At 41.3% G+C, this 21,418-nt stretch overlaps 2 protein-coding genes across 8 annotated transcripts in view; one reads left to right on the top strand and one right to left on the bottom strand.

Moving 5' to 3' along the window:
- Positions 1-21,418, bottom strand: part of PLIN2 (perilipin 2) — a 63,546-nt gene that overhangs the window by 22,869 nt on the left and 19,259 nt on the right. The window lies entirely within an intron of this gene.
- Positions 13,908-21,418, top strand: part of DENND4C (DENN domain containing 4C) — a 75,541-nt gene continuing 68,030 nt past the window's right edge. For 2 of the 7 annotated variants that reach the window (XM_057420204.1, XM_057420168.1), the window contains exon 1: positions 14,523-14,544. The gene's annotated coding sequence lies outside the window, so the exon portion shown is untranslated. Of the gene's footprint in view, positions 14,075-14,522; positions 14,545-14,614; positions 14,860-21,418 lie in introns of those variants that run through there. The other 5 variants (XM_057420178.1, XM_057420158.1, XM_057420196.1 and 2 more) reach the window with 3 other exon arrangements.

The following is a 21,418-nucleotide window of genomic DNA, read 5'->3' as shown; positions in this document are numbered from 1 at the left end:
TGCTCATTTCTGCTTCATCACAATGCCTTTTACTCTGTATGCTATGCGTATGAATCCCATGACTGCCTATATACAAGGTGATCTTCTAAGTCAGAATTTATAACATAAACAGAGAACACTACATTCATTGTTTTCAAGGCATTCTGATGTGGATGTTATTTTTAGGAATGTATGCCATTTCAGTAGACATCTGTGAGTCTGGGAAGGATAAGGGGTTGAAGAATAGTTTAATATTGGTGATTGCTGTGCTAGAGATGTGGTCTCATCTAAAGATTAGTGTGTTCTAGACAACAGACAGATAAAAAGAATCTGTTTCTGTGTGGTGGTTTACTTGTCAACTGGTGGTTTAACAAAAAATGGTGTAATAGTGGAACACAGATAACATTCAATAACTTAATGTTTGCTCAAAAAGTTGCACAAACTGCCTGATGTTGGTGAAGCCTATATTATCTAAAAGCAACACTGAGAAATTTTAATAAATCAGAACAATAGTGTATTAAGTGTGGTTGCTGATCTCTCAATTTTCATGCTGGTATTGGTAGGAATTACTTTAGTGGAGAACTAGGATATCTATGTAAGCAAGAAGCTTTAAGTGTCAGGGATCAAAAAAGAGTCAGACTGCTCTTTAAGGGTCAAAAAGGCATGAGTCAAAGCTGGCACCAACACAGGCAGTGCCCTCAGTGGCATGGTACAGTCCCAGAGGGTCTGACTGAACAGGGTACCCACACAGGGTCAAGTTCAGGCTTGTGACAGTAAGAGGCCCTGTCAACAGTCTAGTATTCATCAGATAAGGAAAAGTAATGAATCAGGTTCTAGGTGAAGTCAAGAAATCCAAACAATTCAGGATCAATAGAAGACAAGAGTGGAGAAAGGTCAAGTACAGCACAGCTCAGGCCAGGATGGCCTGGACTTAAATGGGACTCCTGGGCTGTGGGCAGAGAGTATGTGGGTGATGGTCACTGGTGAGACCAGTTAAAGCAAGTAAGGCTTATAAGTGCACTCATGACCCTGACATAAAGTTGCAGTTTGTAACCTTAATAAGTCCTGTGATGTAGAGATTTGTATATTTCCCTCCATTTTCTAGGTGATGATAATGACTCTAGGTCAGCTAATAGGATGACAGTTGTCCTAGAAAAAGAGGGCTAGAAGACACATCAATAGATCATTATTTCACACCCCTATCTGAAAGGAAGAGCAATAGTATCTGTCATTTCTCACAGAAATCTGTTGAACCTGCTTTTCTGAGCCTCTGAGAATGGAGGTTTCACATCACACACAGGTAATCTGTGTCCTACCATTGATAAGGTTTTCCTAATATTTATGCATTCCCAGCACATTGGTGGCTTTTCTGTCTTCTGCAAAGACAGAAACAAAGTATTCCTCTTCTTTAAGTTGAAGAACTTAGTTTATCCAGTCCTTCTCTGGTCACATTTGTTAGCTTGATGATATTCATTCTCATCAGTTATCTCAGGTTTTTCTCAGGTTGAAACATTGTGCTCAGACCCTCCCAGGTCAGTCCATATTGCCAGGATCTCACCACAATGTGGGCCTCTGTCCTAGTATTAACCAATGTTGACCGCATCAAGATAGCCTGCAATCTGTTGCAATTCCCGGGGTCTTCTCTGAGAAACACCTGCCTCACAAATTCTTCATTGTGCAGTGCCTGAGTAGGTATTTTGCCATCAGACAGCATCCTGCATTCAATTTCAGTAACCTTCATCCCATCTTTTTATTTAGACCATATCTTCAATATGTTCAATAAGCCAAGTTCATTTTGAAATCTGATGCTTTTCTTCATATTTCAAGCTATTTATAGTGAAGTATATTTCCTTGTTTCAGGAGGGTAACTGTCAGTGTAACATAATACTTCAGACAGAGTAACATTCAGACGCCCTTTGTAAGTGTGCAATGACTTACGGCTTATTGGGATTTACCATAGGACATGTCGCCATTAATCATGTAACTCCTGACCTTTGCAACATGACAAGGTGTGGTTGAGATTACTCATTGCATTATCTGCTCTATTTCTTAAAAGAAAATAGAACTTTTTTTGTTGCTCAGTGGCACTGCAAGTACCTAACTATTCTCTAGGATGACAGTGCTTAATAAGGTGCAAAGCTATGTAACACATGCGCACTTGAGCAGGATGCAAGAATTAAAGAGGTTGCTGTTATTATTTACAAGAGATATGAAAAGTAGTAGTGACTTATTTGAAGTCATACAGCAGATCATTAGCAATATTGAAAAGAGAATTGAATTCCACCAACACCCACATTGCTTCACTGAGCAGTGAAACATTTAATAGTGTTCACTTGACAAGTAGTACCCAAGCCCTCACTAATGGAAACGCTTCCACACTCTGAAATCATACCAGCAAGTCAGCTGTCTTGAAATCAACAAATAATAGTAAGGTCTTTGTTTCTGTGCATTCTGTGCTTCCTTACACAAACTGCTCAAGTTCAACACAAGACTGAGCACATTCAGGGAGAATCTTTTCACTGATTTAGCCTCCTGTACTGCCCTTTGGAGTTTATATTACATGCCACTAGAATTTTTACTTTCAGAGACCATTTCGGATCACTTTTTAAAAAAAAAAATATTAAACTTGACCCCCCCAAAAGGTACAGTCTATATGAGTGCTGTGTATTTACTTAGCTTTCTAGAATACATCTATCTATACCATACAGCACATAGGAATACAGCATTAATAAGCTTCTCACAGAAAATCCTAAAAAAAATTAAATCTCTCTGGCCGTAGCATAGGATATCAAAGCACCCTACCCTTTTACTTTGAAATTCCTCATTTATAACCATTGTACAGTCTGTTATTTTAAAGTTATGGTTAAAAGCTTTTGTTACAGTTAGATCTAAATCCTATTATTGCTATGCTGAACCCTGACTGAGGATTCCAAAGCAGATACTGAAGCAGGATTTTGTACTCTGTCATAGATGGAATTTGGCCACTTCTGTCACACTCACTTGGAAGCCCTGTAAGAAAAGATGGATTGATTGTTGGCTGATATCATATATGAACAGTATTTTCTTTTCATAACTCTTTGTTTTCTCTCAGTAATGAAGAATACTACATTATATCCTGTTTTCCTCAGGACAGAAGAAAATTGCTAGAGGTCTCAAATACATACCAGATTAAATCCTAAATAAAATATTAACTGGCACAATATGGTAATTTATTTTAAGGAAAGGTTTAAACAATGTCTCAAGATCTTAGGAGAAAGGTGTTCCACAGACACTCACTCAGCCACTCTTCCTCAAAGATAAAGGTAGCCCTTTACAAGAGCACTCCTATCTAAAGCAGTAGCTTTCCTTCTTCTCCCATGGGCTCTCATATAAGACTTTGCCACCACAAAAGGTAAGATACCTCCTGTAATTCTTCATCTAAATATAATGTTGGGTTTTTTTTTGTTTGGGTTTTATTTTTTTGTTTTTTAGTTTTAGAAACCAGATACTAATTACTAACTAAAACTAGATCTTTTTCATCTGGGTCTGGCTTCCTTTATTAAGCTTAAAGAGGTTCCTTACCAGAAGGGTATTTATTCTTCTACTTCACATAGAAATCTAGGGGGTGTGCACTACAAAACACTTGAGCTTTCTCTATTTGCATTTCCTTTTACTTGACAGAGAAAGAGAAAACAAAGCCAGAGAGACTGCCACTGTAAATCATTTTAGCATTACTGATTTCAGGGGTTCTATGCTGACTTAGCTGCAAAAAATATCGCTACAAAAGCTTTTGGAGACAGAATCAAGTCTTGGGTCTGACAGTGTGGGAAACATTCTTTTTCTGGAGACCAAGGACACTTCCACCGCAGCCTTGCTGTTGGTCCTTCATGTATGTCCTTCCTTGCTACTCTGAGGTTTCCACAAGCTCCCCACCTTAGTGGGTTCTTTCTTAAATAAAGTTTTCTGTTAGAAGCAAGTTAGTGTCCCAGGGGAGCACTGGATAGTGTCCTTTTGACAAGATACTGACTTTAAATATGAACTACTGGTATGCGACCGGTGCATGGAAGTGTTAGCAAACCCTGCTTAGACTCCATTTGGCTGCTTTGCCAGAGTCTATAAAAATGGTCAGACTGGAGCATAAGGCATGGAACTGGAGTCCATCTGTGTTGACTGCTGCAGAAAATATATGGACCCAGTCAGAGATCAATCACAGAATGGTTAGGGTTCCACTCAAATATACATGCCCTTCCTACACCAACAAGGCAAGTATCCTGGGGGGCTTATTTTCTGAAGACCTGTTTTCTGAACATCTGTAAAATACTATCTGGAAGGCATCTCCTCTTAGTATATTAAGCAGGTGGAACCTACCTCAGCCATTACTTACAAGAAAATCACCAGTCTTTCTTCCTGACCCCTAACAAAAGCCAAGGCTCCTCCAGCTTTTCTTATTTTTGTCACAAGCAGGTTTTATTGCAGATATGCTTTTAGCTCAGTCAAAATACGTGTTCTAGCCAAGATGACATTAAAATAAAAAATAACCCACATAATATGTAAAGTTTAAACCCATTCCTTTACTACTGCTTATGTTTAAAATTCAGTGTTTTTCCCTTGACTTTCCTCAGAACTATTCAGCTAATTCTGAAGCCCTCTTCTCCTGTAAAGCCACGTTATCTGGATGTGAAGTAACTGTGAGTCAGTGGGTCAGCAGATAACAGGCTTCCTCAGTGAAGTCAGAAGACCCTATTTCCCCCCTATTCTGTCATACGGCAGGATGCGTCAGGCACATATTGCCAGATTGCCTCATACTTCATCTTTGACCTTTCCCCTAGTTTCTCTTGTGTTTTTTTTCTTTTTGTACTTTCCTAGTTTTCTGTATCGAAATCAATGCCCCTTGATTTGAAAAAGAAGGAAAAGAAACAGATGCACAAATTAAGCTTTCTTGTCCTTCATGCTTTTTTACTTGATCAGCCCTCTGATCAGTAACTACATTACAAAAATATTAAGAACAGAACTAGTCAGGTAACAGAAATACAACCACATTTATTCCATTGAGTAGAAAATGTCACTACCTAATTTTTTGCTAAATCCCTTTAGTGGGGCCTATTTACACAGCTCACTTTCTGATAAAGCTGGAAGATTATGGAGCTTCTGTCAGAAAACAAACATCATGACTGCCTTTACTGGCATATAATGTTTCTCATAACAGCAAAAAAAACCCAGCTCCATGCTATTGTTTCATAAGAACTTTCAAATTTTGCAACCAGTAACAGGGACATCTGTAAATATTATTCGGAAGAAAAAATATCAACTTTCCAAAACACAAAGGTCTTAAATTGTATTATACACTATTGGAGTAACAAACTTCCTCATGGGTACTAATAACACACATGGAAGCTGCATGTATGTTAGTAACACCAAGTAATAACTCGGAATGATTTTGTACCAATAACTGATAAATGAAAAAAGTACATAATTAGGAGTGGAAGAGCATTGTTTCTTAAACAGCCACTCCACTTCTGATGGTCCTAATTTTCAGAGTTAAAAAGTACATTAGAAACTTGTTCTTGGCAAAATTCTTAACTTCACTCAACTTTGGATTATACTCCAAGTGATCTGTCTTACATCCGTCAAAGAGCAGGCAGAGATTCCAACAGGTGTTGCATCATTCTCTCAAGACTTGGAGGCCACTCTTCTGTGACACTTATTCTGAGAAAAAAAGGTTCTATTTTCTTAGGTTATTGACAGAAAATTACTCATTTAGACCTGAATTAAAACATAGAAATAAAGCATTGTGCTTTGAAATGGCAACCAGTGGAGGTTTTAATTATCATCTTAGTGAAAACTGTATTTAACACTACTATAGCAAATGATGCTTTACAATTCCTGTTCCTCAAATACAACAGAATAAGGAGTTATTTGCAGAAATTCTTTTTTTCCTAAAGTACACTTTTGTCCTCAATGAAACTACTTGGAAGACCTACTTCTGCCCTGCATGAAGAGCAAGGCAGAATGAATATATAAGCATTTTAATTCAACAATATGTTATGGCTTACCATTTACAGACTTCTTTAAACAAAATACATGAATTAAACATACTAAAAGAGTGCTGGTTTCTACATTTGTATGTCACTTACGGAAAGAAGCATATGTCATAACAGAAAGTAAAGTTTAGACAATTAAACAATTTTTAATACCTTCCTATGAATGCCGCATGAAAAATCTGCAGAATCTTTACAAAAGGCAAGGGTATGAAGGGTGATGGGAGCAAACAGCTAAGAATTCCTCATATTATCTCAATGGAATACGAACAAGTAGAAACTTAAACAGCAGCTTTGTCTACATGTAATAACCACAGACGTATGTACAGAGTTTTGGAAGGAGTAGGTATAATAGGAAATATTTTCCTTTTTTTCTATGAAAATCACACAATTACTAACATATTTAAAACCTGTTGCGCTTCCTCCCACCACCAGATGGAAGAATAAATCCTGTAAACCAGAGATCAACCCCTTCTTCCCATGCTTCAGTGCCGTTGTGTATTCTGTGTATTACAATTAAAATTCATGTTTAAAATTACAGCCTGCTATTTTTACTGTATCTGTGTACAGTAACACTCTGCCCACACAAAGCCAATGCAACATCAACAGGACACAATATATTTAAATATATTTGAGGTGTCAGGACCTCCCAGATCATCAATTTTAGCCTGTTTTCACAATTAAAAGATCTACATCAGAGAAGTAGGCAGGTAGACAGGCATTAAGGTCTATGTGATAATCAGTTTTACTTCAGCAGGTATTTCAGTGCAGCAATCCAGACATATGAAGAATACACAAGGTCCAACCCACTAAAGTGCTTAAACATTCGTTTAACTTAAATAATATAGGTAAAGACATAGATTGGAGGTATTTTGTTATTGTACAAGCAATCTGTGACATGCTCCTTTTAAAAAACATGTTGGTCATAAGAATTCACTAAGGATTAGCACAACACTGTGATACACATTTCATGTGCTGTACAAAAATAGTGTGTCAACATCCATAATTAGAGAATCCTGCACTTTGCAATTTTATTGCTGAACTTCTGAGAACAGCTTCAGCTTTATATGTAACACAGAAATCTATTTCAGTGTCTGAAGTTTCCTAAGGGGAGCTTACATAAAGAAGCCAAACTCTATAAGAGAAAACTGAAAGCACATCTAAACCAAGTACAAGAGGGGATAACTTGACGAAACTAAATGAAATCAACTTTTCATTTACAGGATTTTTAGCTCCACCTAAGGGTCAGAGAGGGTAAGATTTTTCTGTCCGCCTCTTGCTTCGTAGTCAGTACTTTAAGACACAACTGAATAGAGTGCAACAAGCAATACACATAATTATATCCAAATAACATTACCAGTAGGACTTACAGCAACAATAAACAAGAAACACTAGCAACTTCACCTCCCACAATCACAGCTAATGGGCATTTGCTATTCTTGAAGCTATATCAGCGTTTAGCATGGCACTTTCCAAAGAACAGGCCATACTCTTCCTGTATTTGTACATTAAATAATAGGAAAGATGCTTAGCGCACAAAGACTGATAGCATTTGAGGGAACTACATGAACTTACCTTGTTGAAGATCAAACCATTATGTTTTGCTTTACTTACTGAAACTATGTTCCATATTGTACCAGTTACTTGTGTAGCATGCATTCTCTGGATAAAAAAAAAAATAAGAAACAACTCTTTACACATGCTGCTCAGATCTATGTACTAATTCATTAGGTACTTTGCAGGGTTTTTGTTTTCTCCAGGCATAAATTTGGAGCATAGAATTTAGGCCAAGTAGTGACATGCTGTGGACCTTTTTTTATGCAAATCTTTTGTATTTATTCCAATGCGTGTCATGCAAAATATCTTTCTTGTAAGTTTTGAGAAAAAAAAAAACCAAACCAAGGTTGCATAAGTTGCATTCTTATAGTAATATTACCACAAAAGGTGGTTGAAGAAACTCTCCAAGACTCAATTTGGAGTTTTAGAAAGCAGGCATTCTTTATTGCTGCACTGGGTGCACACTTTGAGAATCATTTTGCAAAGGTAAGAGTGCCTGAGTCTACAAGCAGCATCCATATATCCAGCAAACTTATGCATATTTACAACCTTTCCAAGAAATGTTTAACATATTTATTAGATTTCCAGGAACTAATTGTAGTATTTGCATTTTAATTATGAATGCGCTTTCTTGCTGGGTCATGGTCTTGAGGGTTCTCTGGTGGTCACAGATAGTCTTCCTTACTGTATTTGCTGATTGACCTCTGTGCTTGCGCATGGGCAAAAGATTCTCGTGAACTACTTAACAATTGTGTCTGCGTTTTAGGCCAGTTTGTTCTGATTTGTTCCTTATCTTGAATAATCAAATCAGACTCCATCAGTCTTGGTCACTCCTTTTTTATCTTCACACCTGGTTGACTACAGAGTGGTGAACTGGCCCCATCCGTCTTGGTTACTCCTTCCTTATCTTCAGAGGCTAACCTTGTTTTGTACATATCCCAAGGCTACAGCAGCCCAATTCCCAAGGCTACAGCAGCCCATATCCCAAGGCTGCACCTGCCCATCTTGCTCTCAGCAGAATGTCCCAATTTACAACCTAACATCTTGCTTAACAGAGCAGTTTTAATTTACAACTTAGCATTTTAGCATACAGTAAGAAGTAATTAATATTTACAAAATTTTCTGCATATTGAATCATTCATATACCTTGTATCTTTCTGGTAGAGATAGGGATAGGGATAAGGATATCTCTAAACTAGATTAGATATTTATTTCCTGTAAGACTGCCCTTTTCAGTATAAAATGCAAGTAGGTATCTTGGCAACACAGCATTCCCCAAGAACGGGTAACCATTACCATCCTAGTCTATCATGTCTTCTGTTTAATGTGAACCACTATGATATTCTCCTTACCTTGACTGTTACTTTATGTATCTGTCACACACATTATACTATGTGATTACAAGGGTAAGGGAAACCAAACTAACTTCGCGGTCACTTTGCTGTCATCGTTGTATTGCAAAAGTCTAAACGGAACAAAATCAGTTATCTCCATGATAACTACGATGACAAAAGCAGTGAAGACTTACCATACTGAGAGTGTCAGGGTCTGTGGTAGTGACTTGATTACAAGAAACAAGCTTTCTTGGCAAGGAAATTAAAAAATGAGGTTATGTTACTAAACACAGCCAACAGGACTTGGTAAGTACCTGCAGATAGACTAGGCACAGTGTAAGCCAGAATAAAGTGATCTGAACTTCAAAACAAAATGTATGTGCAGAGATTATTGATCCTGTTCTATTGCTGCTATCTCACCGATTACTGGCAGATCAAAAATCACGTCAATCACAAATCTGAGTACTTAAAAAATATCTGTCAGCTGACCAGTCAGGTTCAACATGCAGCAGCATATGGAACATTCAGTTGAGTCAAGTGGCTGTTGTGTTACAGCAACCTCAGGATCCTGCTAAAAACCAAAACAAAAGCTAACAGCAAGGAGCAGACAGTGGACAGTCCTAGCAGAAACAGACATTTGAAGAATCTTGTGCTTGTTTAAAACCCCATTTTCTGTGTGTTGCCAGAACCAAGAGGTACCATGCTCAATCCTTTTTAGCAGGAGTAAGCTCTCTTTTTCAACTGCTGAAGAGTTATGCAAGAGATAATACTCAAAAGAATCATAAGTATTTTGAAAATGGTTCTAAGACCCATTGTTTTCTAAGCTGGACACAGACTGTAACTGAAACTTTTTAAAGAAAAGGTGACATGATGTTTCCAGAAAAATAAACAGAAAAATCCTTAGGAAGACAAATATTTCAAAAAATCCTGTCACATTTTATGCAGAGATCATCAAGATAACTTGATTTTTAAATAAATACACCAGAGTATTCCTGAATGTATGCCAGTATTTTAAGCAACATATGTTGATTTGTTAGAGAAGACTGTATGTATATCTTTCTGCTTCCCTGCTGGTATTAGGAAGACCAGCAAGAACAGCCTCTTTAACTTAGGTTTCAATCCCATAATACAGTGAAAACAAGAAAATACTTCCAAGACTAGGTTGACATTCTGACGCTTTTGTACAAAATGGTGGCTTTGGGGTCTATCGTTTTGCTGAAATACAGTTGTCAATTACAGCTACATTTTTAATTAAGGCAAACGATGTGAGGGAAACTGTATTGTTTTCCCATAATTGGCAGGGGGGACACACGACTTTGCAATATTAAAGCTTTACAATATTAGAGCTTTAAGTTCAATATTAATGCTTTGCAATATTAAGATTTTTCAATACTGGAGCTGGGGCTAAGTTACTAAGGAAACAAAACAAAGGGTTTGAGATACCATCACTTAGAAAGACACACTCTGTGGTTAAGGACAATATAATTTCTGGACAAAAGATACAGTCTGTGGTTAAAAAGAATACTATCTTTGTACAACCTATGAAACTAAGGTGGTGCAAGCTGGTTCTGTAGTTAAACAGGAAGCTGAGGAACCGCATGTCTGCCAGAGAGTTATGAACCATAAAAGGATATAAATAAATAAGAGGAAGGGGTGTAAGAAATTTAGTAAAAGGAGATGTAAACAGAGGTGGGACAGTTAGCATGTAGATTATACACACTGGATAGGCTATAAACCTTGGAGTACCCAACCGACGGGGAAACAAGGGAGAGAACTTGCTGATGGGATAAGAGATATAAATCGAAGTTCTGCTTTTGCTGTATAAGCCTACTTGCTAGGACACCTGTTTTTTTTGCAAAAAACACTAATAAACGGACAGCTCTCCTCTTTGGAGGTCGCTGTGGCTCCCCAGGGGAGCATTCATTGCCCTGTCTAGAAGCAGACAGATGTACCACAGCCTCTTCAGACTCCTCCTGGGGCTCTTCTTGCTCCCCAGGGATAGGAACAGAGACAGAGGGAGAGCTGCCAGGACCCTCATGAAGGGCAGCTGCTGAGGTGCTGGGAGGTGTCTGCATTGGCTCCTTCAGGGCTGATGGAGTGAGATGAGCCAGGTGTGGGAGATCCTCCTGGGGAGGCATGTGGCTGAGTGCAGCCCCCCGCTGCTCAGTAACAGGTCCACCCTCCAGGCCCAGCAGATGGTGGGCCTCCCACTGCACCTTTGCACTGTGACATTGATAAGCTGGTGCATGAATGTTGCCTTGTGGTTTTGGAGGGAGCGCCCCAACAGGTGGACCAGTAGATCTTCTTCTAGCCCAAAGAGGAGGGACACATCATAACAACATACTCCATTGTGGCTGCCCGCAGGACAGTTTCCAAATATGAACTGAAGCTCTTGACCTACTCAGGACAGAAGGAGCTGGAAGAGAGCTGGGTGGTCATGGAAAAGGGATACCCAGGTGTTTTGAACTGGAGGCCACCCAGAGCAGCCTTGGACATCTGCTGGCTGGAGGGAGCTGGTGATGATGAGTTGCTCCCTCTCACTTGTGCTGCAGTAGCAAATGTTACACGAGAAAGGGAGAACCCCCAAGTCATTGGCTGGCCCAGGGAGGAGTGGAAGAAATGCCCAGGTCCCTCAAGAAGGAAACACTCCCAGCTCCCCAAGGTGAAGGGTCCCCACACACCTCTGATGCTGCAAACACACCTCCTGGGTGCCCCTGCTGCCTGAACCTGGCAAGGCCAGGGAAAATCTGTTGGTGGCTCTCGGTAGGCACCAAGAACTGCAACAAATAACTCCCTGAACAGTACCAAAGTCTTCATTGGCACTCCAAACCTCGCAAACTCGCTCAGTCAGAGTTCAGGCAGCCACCTGGGTGAGACTTGGCACCCAGATATAAGCATCCAGCACTTGGGGGCATCATAATATATTGCTTGAGATGTTGCAGCTCATCCTTTGGTGAGCACAGAACCCATCACTCCGGGATGTCACAATGGGCCATCCTGCCCAAGGCAGCACTGAGGCCCCTCTGCACGTATCTCGGGTTATCACAATACCACTGCCCTCTCCATCCCCCCACCTCTTGTCTTGTGCTTGGCATCAGTGTTTCACACCAGTCACCCAGGCCACAGCTGTGTCTTCCCAGTGGCCCATCAGGTCACTCTGGCTGTGGCAGACATCTCCAGGCGCATATGGCAACGGAGTTCATTGGAGGCTGTAGAATAAAATCCGACAGGCTCTCTCCATGCTCCAGCATTGCTTACCCACCCTCTGGGCTCGTCTGCTTCCTCCCACAGGGTGTCAAAGGCAGTGCTGGGATCACTTTCATAGATTCTATCCTATTTTTCTCCCCTAGCTGGAAGACACAAGGGTGATCCCCCTCTGCTCAACACCCCTTTGGCCTCATCCACACAATATGTCCCATTTGGGGTCCTGGACAGGAGAGAGGTCAGCAAACCCAAGGGGTCAGGGGAGGTAAGGAGTGTCTGTGGGTCTGGTTCATCATGAAGCAGAGAGGGCATTGGGGCACCTCACTGCACACCCCAGTGCACATGGCGAAGACATCAGGAAGATGGGGCCAGGCTTTTCCCAGGACTGGCCAGTGGAAGGGCAAGAGTCAGTGAAACTAGACAGGTTCAGGATAGGGATAAGGGATCTGTACCAAAATCCATGGAGGATCATTAAGCACTGGAGTGGGTTGCCCAGAGTGGAGGTGGAATCCCTGAGCCTGGAGGTCTTGAAGAAATGAGTGGCCACAGCCCACAGCACAGCTGTCACAAGCCCATGAAGGCATGCTCACTGAAGTCACAAAAAAGAAACATTGCCAGGGGGAAATGGAGCAAAGGATTCCAGAGGTGCTTCCTGGAGTTACCCACAAGGGACCGATCACTGCTTGGGTTGGGCTGGGAATCAGTCAGCAGGTGCTGAGCAATTGTGTTGTGCATCACTTGTGTTTATTGTTTTCTTTTCTTCCCCCCCCCCCCCTTTCCCTTTAAGTTTTATATCTCTCACCTTGCCATTTTCCTTATTATTCTTAGTAGTAGTATTATATTGTACTTTAGTTATTAAACTGTTCTGATCTCAACCTGTTGGTTTTGCATTCTTTCAATTCTCCCATCCCACTTGGGGAGGGGGCAAGGATGTGGTGTGTGAGCATGGTGCTGACTGGTCCTGAGTTACCAGCTGGGATTAAACCACAACAAATAGAATAGTTCCAGTTGAAAGGGACCTACAACAGTCATCTAGTACAACTGCCTGAGAATTCCAGGCAGCACTGACCAAAAGTTTAAGCATGTTGTTAAGGGTGCTAAGTACCTCTTAAACACTGACAGACTTGGGGCATCGACCACCTCTTACAATGTTCAGGTCCTGGAAGAAATGCTTCCTAATGTCCAGCCTAAACTTCTCCCGTCGCTGCTGTGAACCATTCTCATGTGTCCTACCACTGGATCGCAGGGAGAAGAGATGAGCATCCTCCTCCCCACTTCCCCTCCTCAGGAAGCTGTGGGGAGCAATGAGCTCACCCCTCAGCCTCCTTTCCTCCAAACCAGACAAGGCCGGAGCCCTCGGCCACTCCTCACAGGACACGCCTTCCAGACCTTCCACCAGCTTTGTTGCCTTCCTCTGGGTGTATCCAAGGACCTTCACATCCTTCTTAAACATTTCATTTCCTGGTACCAACCAACACCTCGCATAAGGTGAGCAGCAGTCGCCGGGCACTGGCCTGCGCTGGCCGGGAACGGCGCCTCACAGATCCTTAGCCATCAGCGCGCCGCCTGCCTAGCGGGGCCCCGGGCCAGCCCCCTCTCCTTCAAGACCAACCCCCGGCTGTCCACCGCGGGACCCATGCAGGCGGGCTAACAGGTGCTGCTCCGCGGGACCGAGGCGTCGGCGGAGCGCCGGGCTCCCCTCACGCCTCCCGCGGGCGCCCCCTTGCCGCAGCAGCGCTCGCTCCCCTGCCCAGCCACCGCCTCTTTTCGGGGCGGACCCTAAACCCGCCTGTAGGCGCTTGAGGGGGAGAGAGTAACATGGTGGCTGCTTCCTCCCCAGACTGGAGCGGCGGCTGGTCCGGCGGCTCCTGAGGTGGCGGCGGGCGCGGGAAGAGGCTCCGGGTCGGGAGCGCAGCGGAGGAGCGGCTCACGAGGGCAGCTCGGCGTCGGCTGTCGGCAAGCGGGCGGCACGGCTGGCGGCAGGTGAGCGGCCGCGGAAGGGAGAGAAGGAGGGCGCCTGACAGGCGGGGAACAGGCTCTGGACCCGGCGCCTCGGCTACCTTCCACCCACCCCTCCTCGGGGCGCGGCAGGAAGCCGGCACTGCGCCGGGGGGACCCCGTCTTCCCTTCCGCCTCCTGTGAAAACCTCCCTCCTCGTCGGAAAGGGGAGGAGGTTCGGGGTGTTCCTCAGTCCTGGGTCGGTCCTTGGGAAGGGCTTGTTCCCTGCCCCGGCAGCTGGACCGCGCTGAGACTAGTAGCCCTTAGCCCACACCGCGCGGGGCCGGGGGAGCGGAGGTGCTTCCTTGACTTAGTTTTATCAGTTACTGCCATGATAACTCTTAGATTCCCCGCTGCCGGCCTCCGCGGTCGCTTCTTCGACTCTCTGAGCTCTGCGGGCGGTGTTCGCCCTGCCGCGGCATCCGGCGGGGCCGTGCAGGTGGCGGGCGCTGCAGGTGAGTCCCTGGGCAGCGCCTTCTTTATTTCTCCATTTTCCTCTCGCTTTCCAAGCTCTGGCTCCTCCCCCGGGTTGCGGCGTCAGCGCGTTTAACCCTTTCGGGGGGCAGGGTGAGGCAAGAGCTCCTGTGCGGCGCTAAGGCAGAAGCGACGCTCCCGGCGCCTGATGCGCGGCGTCTGCGGTGAAGGGGTGGGTTTACTCTTACATGTGCCTACATGGAGATTGTGAACGGCGGTGTCATGGCTTTTAGAACAGTGTTTGAATAGAAGGGGCCGTCCCGCCCCGCAACCCAGTGACAAAGGCACTGTTACTGGTAATTATGCTGTGTTAGTTCTGCAGATTTAAAAAAGGAACTAAAAAAAAGTAAAAGCTAGAGCTATAACTTGTAATCAACCTGCACCATCATCTGGAGTTATCTGATGTATTTGCTGCATAACCAGATAATCTATCTAGCAACAGGATCTGGTGATATGCTGCGGCCTTTGTATGTCGAATAGGGGAAAAACATCTTTACAGCAGCTGTCAGGAGCTTTAAATGGGATGTAAGCTAATTAACTGCACTGTTAATGCCAAAAATGGTTTTCTGAAGGGCGTGAAGTGCACAAGTTAGTATGTTCCTGATGCTGAAATCTCAGGAAGAATGCAAAACCCAAATAAGAGTAAATTATATCTAAACTAAAGAGGTATTTCTATACTAACCTTTTAAATATAGGTTTTTCTTTCGCTGTTAACATCAAGCATTTTGCAAACATGGACTGTTGTGGTGATTTCAAACTTAATGCCTGTTGCTAAACTTTTAGATCTGTGTGAGGACTTAGCCTGTATAAAGCAAAACTTGATCTCCCTTTTTTTTTTTTTTTTGTGTAAGCTGTATTAGTGTGACTTCTGTAGTATTGGTTTTGACTTACGATGTTTTTAAGCAAGTTAAATTTGAGCCTGTACATGGACACGTGAAAAGAAAATAATTTGCTTTTAGGAATATTTTCTTATGCAAACTAGACCCAATGTTAGTGGAAGTTCTTGCATCACTCTTTTTAGGGTAACATGGTAAAAGTTAAGGCAGTAAACATTCTCTGTGTTTTTTTGGAAAAAAATGATGATGGAATGCAAATTGCTTCATACCTGTTTAGAAAAGTAAAGGATTTTTATTTGTGGGATTTTTGTGAAAAGCAGTCATGATCAAACTTAAGTGACTAACCAGACTATTACTAGCATGTATATATATATATATTTATATTTAAAATGCTTGGCACAAAGGAGACAAAATAAAATAATAAAACCTGTTTGATGGCTTGAGAATTACTTTATTGTAAATGTTACTATAAGTCTTTTTTAAGGTCTGTTTTGGTTTTTGGTTTTGTTTCTTTCTTTTTTTTTTTTTTTAGTTGGCTGACAGGCTGCTTTTACTCTTCCAGTGGTCATGAAATGCTAATAATACGTTCTGACTTGAGTAGTGCAATGGAAGAGTTCAGCAGGAACCAAAATGTAAAAATTGGCTTGTCTACCTGACTTCTGTCTTGTATGTTAAAATGGTTACAATTATTACTACTAAAATCTCAAAAATTTGGCTTAAAAGAATTATTATAAATTAAGATGTGGATTTTCTTAAATATTTTTGGATGAGTATAATGTTACATTTGGCTGTTCCTTCCTAGGTTAAGGTTGAGCTTTCTGTAGCCCAAAGTGAACATACTCATACCTTCTTGTGGACCGTATCATATGGTTTGGGTTGGAAGGGACCTTAAAGATCACCTAGTTCCAACCCCTTGCCATGGGCAGGGACACCTTCCTGTGTGTTTGCTTTCTCATTTGGGAATTGTCTGTGGAATTCTTTCCCAGTCAACTTCTGGTTGGTTTTTTGTTTTGTGGGGTTTTTTTTTTGTTTTGTTTTTTTTTTTTTGTTTTGTTTGTTTGGGGTTTTTTGTTTTTTTGGTTTCACTGAAAACCATCTAAATCAAGGAAAATCATGTTATTCAGATGGTGATATGGATAAAATCCCTGTGACTCAACATATATGAATTCCTGTTTGGAATGGCAGTGCTACATATTGTTGAAATACAGTGCTTGAGATGGTATCTTTTTGAGCTTTTTATCTTTTTAAGTTTAGTTTTTTCTTAGGTCTGCCCTTGACCAGTGGAGAATTGAATTTGGAATTCAACCTTGATACGCTTTAAGAACAAGTAAGTTTCAGTGTTAGCTATGATGCATGTCTGGGTTTGGTTAAAAATACCATAGGAAAAAAGTGTCTGTAGAATGAGGTAGGAAACATATTGCCAAAGTTGTAAGAGGAAGGCAAGGTATTCGTTTGGCTGTTGTGTAAGATCAGGTGTCTTATTTGTGAAGCTTTCAGATAAGTTTGAATGGCAGCCATAGGCATATAGCAGTATGCATAAAGATTGGCATGTTTGGCGGTCTTAGTGGTTACATGTAGCAGTGTCTCCTTTTCTGATCGACTAAGCATTCTGACTGAAGGAACAACAAAAAGCACCTGTAACTCTAAATCTGGCATCGTTTTGTTTATCTTGCACTGTAGAAATTTATCTGGTATAATTTTTTTTTCTTTTTCCCTGTGCTTGGTAGTCATCCCAAGGCATGGATTACCCACCTTCAGCATGCTGCTTTCTTGAATAATATTCAAAATACTGAATGTTGGTGTACATGACCTCCAAAATGATAGTTGTATTATTGAATTGCTTCCCATGTGATTTCCCAGATAGCTGCCTATTTAAGTCTGCAAAATGAGAACGTTTGATGCTCTGTGCAACATGATACTTGCATTCCTCCTGTAATGCTTCAGTCTGCAAACCGAAGTCTTCAGATTTTTTGATCTTCTGTCTTGCTACAAAAGTCATCCCTCTTTTGACATTGTTGCTCTCAGTTACCTGGGAATGTAATGCTGCTTCTTTCCTGCTGAATAGTAGTGATACGCGGATAGACTCCACAACTCCTTAAAGTTGTAAAGTAGGGATGTTTTTTATTCAGCGCTGAGACGCACAGGGGTAATTCCTCAAAGTCAAAGTCAAACACACGTGCCTCAGTGTTGTTTCCCTCTACATTTATTCTCTAAAGTTATATATATTCATAAGGTTGCACAATACGCCTATACATATTCATGTCCTATCCCCGCTTCCTATTATAAGGGGTTAGAAGGTCCTTTGCGCCTGCGCAGTGCCCCCTCTGGTCATGGGCAGTGGTCTCCAGATGAAATAACTCAGTCTTTCTCCTGTGTGTAGGGGTCTTCAAGATGAAGTAAATGAGTCTTCCTCTTCTTGAACTTTTCACCTTTTAGTCTTCACATATGGCCTTAGGGTCCCAGCCATAAACCATCTGCATCTGCCCCTTCAGGCGTCTGCTTTTCCTTATCAATAGCTGCTTATCAGTAGAATCAGGCCTCTGCTTTTCCTTGTCAGTAGAACCAGGTGTCTGCTTTTCCTTATCAATGGTTAGTGCCTTTGTTCTACTTAGTAGGCATGATAGGTACAGACAATATTTTTGTTGAAGCAAGCAAATTCCTCTAACCCCCTCGTACAACCCCCCTGTACAACCCCCCTCTACATCGGTTAACCCTGTGTCAGTCCCCCTTTTTCTATAAAATGAGTAAATTCTTTTAATATATTATTTATAACAGAGCTATCCATGTTCCTTCTACCGATTTATGAATTCATTTCGATATACATTGTATTATGCCAGGTACAATCATTAAAATGAGTAGTCCTATAGTTAAGATTAGAAGGTCTTGTTTAAGTATTTCCCTGAACCATCCAGTAACTCCTGTGTTATTTAGCCATTCATCCATTCCACCTCCAACAATTCTAAGCTCCTGCATATTTTCCTGCAATTTTCGCAGCTTAGCATGAATTTGATTCAGAATGGTCAGATAAGTTCATGCAGCACATACTTTCAAAATCCCCACGACCATCCTATAACAATCTTTGTTACCTCCTGGGCTTGTGTGCTTCTAGTTGGAAAGGCTTCTGGTCAACCCGAAAAGGTGTCTGTTAGTACCAACAAATGTCTGTACCCCCTTTTTCTGTCCTTTTGCAAATTCTTTTGCAACGTATTTTCATCCAGAGTATTTTTTGAAGTAGTTTCTTGTTTCTATTTGATATTTAAATTTCATTTCTTTTTTCAATTTTCGTAGTTTATCATAGATTGTTTACAATTCCAGGAGGAAAATTTTGTTATACCACAAGTAATCAATATTAAAATAATTAATAGTAATATTCCTGCAACCAGGTGCCCTAACCAGGAGATATCAGGTAACCATGAAGTTAACTTTTTCCATATTTCCTCTGTGGTTGCTGAGATACTTATGATTGCCTCAAAACACATCTCACAAAATGCAGTATTTTGTTCAGCAATAGGGTTAAACCCTCACTTGACCAATACCATCCTTTCCCTTCAGGAATCAGGCTATCACTGAACCACGATACCATCTATACAGTTTGAATAGTGACTTACACCTGTGGTATTTAAATAAACATAGTCTCCTGTTCTGGTTCCTGGTGTAACACATATTTAAATTCCATTTCTTGTCTGTTTCAGGAAGGCCCTGATTCAGGCAACTGTGCACACTCCCAACAGTCACTACAATTAACAACTTTAGTAACATTCTGCATTAATTTCAGGTATAAGTATTAGTCCCAAGATGGTATGTCAGTTATCACATAAATCCAAATTATGACTGATATAATTTCATATGTGAGGGTCCTGAAGGTTCAATCCGCCATGTCTTCTCTGGTTCTGGTGCTTTCTTTATTCTTGCAAGCAGGTTGTTCCTTCATCTTCACTGCTGTAAAGGTGGTCAATATTGTCTGATATGGTCCGCTCCACTTCTCCTGTAGAGGATCTCCTGAAAAATTCTTAACATAAACCCAGTCTCTGGATCTAAAAGGGTGGGTCGGGTAATCCATGCCTCTCACTCTTGTCTTCAGTATTCTCTTATTTTTTCTAATTGTTTTCCCAGATTGACCAGAAATTTTAGGAGATAACCTTCTTCCACTTCCAGAAGACTTTCTCCTTTAAACTGGGACTGATATGGTCTTCCATATAAAATTTTTACATGGGATAGCCTCTTCTTTCGACCGAGGTTTAGTTCAAATTTTTAACAGAGCCAGTGGTAAGGCTTGGTATTAATATCTTGACATATTTTACTAATCTGTTGTTTGATCATCTTTTCTATTTGCTCACTGGCCTGAGGCCTGTACAGAACATGTAGTTGCCAATCAAGCTCTAATTTTTGCTAATTTCTTGTAACTATTTTGCACTGAAGGGCGAGCCTTGGTCAGAAGAAAGTGCCTCTGGTACTCCAAAACAAGGTATTATGCTGTTTTAACAATGTTCCAATTACTTGTCTTGCATTATTTATTCTACAAGGGAATGCTTCTGGCCGCCCTAAAAGGTATTCGTTAACACCAACAAATATTGGTCTCGGTGATTCAGAAAAATTTGTCAGTTCTGTCAGTTGTACCAATTTGATTTCTATTTTCAATTTGAGGATTATTCTTGAGACAGAGCTGATATTGTCACTAATTGAACTATGATATATAGATTCCTTCCTTCAATTTGTTCATCTAAGTATTTATACAAAGACTGGCTACCTCAGTGAGTTTTATTATGTTCCTCCTGAACTAGTGTCCAGAGTTGATTATAGGGGATTATAATTAGATGCCCATACTCCCAGATATACCTGGATTAAGGATTTCTTCTATTTCAGGGAGGTCCTCCTGTTTGCTTTTTCTGTTGAATTAAAGATAAACTCAAAACTGCAATTAATTGATTTTTAACTCTTAATTCCATTTTGCCTTCTTTAAATGTTGCTTCTTGCCCTAATAAAGATTTCAGAGAATTTAGCATGCATAAAAATTTTATGCATTCCTATTTGTTTTTCCAGTTTGTACTTTAAGGGTTTCAGAAAGAATGCCTCTTTTTGCCTTTTTTTTTTTTGTTGTTGTTCGTTTTGTTTTTTTTTTTTTCTTGGTGGCCAGTAGCTCCTACATCTGTAACAAATTCTTTTCCCTCTGAATTAATGCCGAATAAGTTGCTCCTCTATCCACTAAAATTCCACTTTATTTCCTCTGGTCTCTAGTTTTAATTTAACCAGTGGATCTACTAGGGTAGATTCCCCAGGTCCCTTGTCAGTCTAGTTTCAATTCAGCCACCGGAGCCACCCCATGGCACTCCCCCTCAGGGCAGTCTCACTTCCAACGTCCAAAACTCCCCACAGCACACACACACCCATCCCGTCCCATAGGAGAAGAACCCACTTCCCCCACCTTTGCCCAACATTCCTCTTCCACCAGTTTCAAAACATTCAACAACCCCTCAGTCCCGTCTATCAACATGTCTGTTCCCACTTGTTTGCCTGCCCCAGCACTCATCCCGTGCTCAAACACAGGAGCTGTGCGAGCTCCCCTCCTTTCCCCCTTGGTTTTCCCCTTTCTTTTTTTCTTCTCACAGCTGCTCACCCTGCTCTGCAGGGGTTACAGGTGCCTGCCTCTGCAACAGCACTTCTGGTTTAATGTGAATGTGCTGCTTGTTGCCAGTGACAGAATCTCCTCCTCCTTATCAATATCTGACAGGACAGATATAGAGGATGTTCCTCTTAGAGGTATCTGTGATATATAATTTTTCTATTTATTTTCCTGATTATTGTTTTTTTAACTTTTAAACATCATTCCCCAAATATCACAGGCTGAACAGCATCTCTCCAGCTTAGCTTTCTGGTTTTCTCTGTCCTTTTCCAAAGCCAAAATTAGGGATCTGGCAGAGCAATATTAATTTCACATTCTGTCTGCCACTCTGGGTGCTTTCTTAAAGTGAAAAACCTATCTGTATATAGTATTTCATCCCATTTTCCTGGCCACCTCAAA

The sequence above is a fragment of the Pezoporus wallicus genome, unplaced genomic scaffold (genome assembly GCF_028554395.1).
Source record: "Pezoporus wallicus isolate ANWC-B61680 ecotype Strahan unplaced genomic scaffold, APGP_CSIRO_Pwel_v1 contig_13846, whole genome shotgun sequence".
Lineage (NCBI taxonomy): Eukaryota > Metazoa > Chordata > Aves > Psittaciformes > Psittacidae > Pezoporus > Pezoporus wallicus.
Note: the sequence above shows the minus strand (reverse complement) of the source record. Positions and strands in the feature narration are given on the sequence as shown.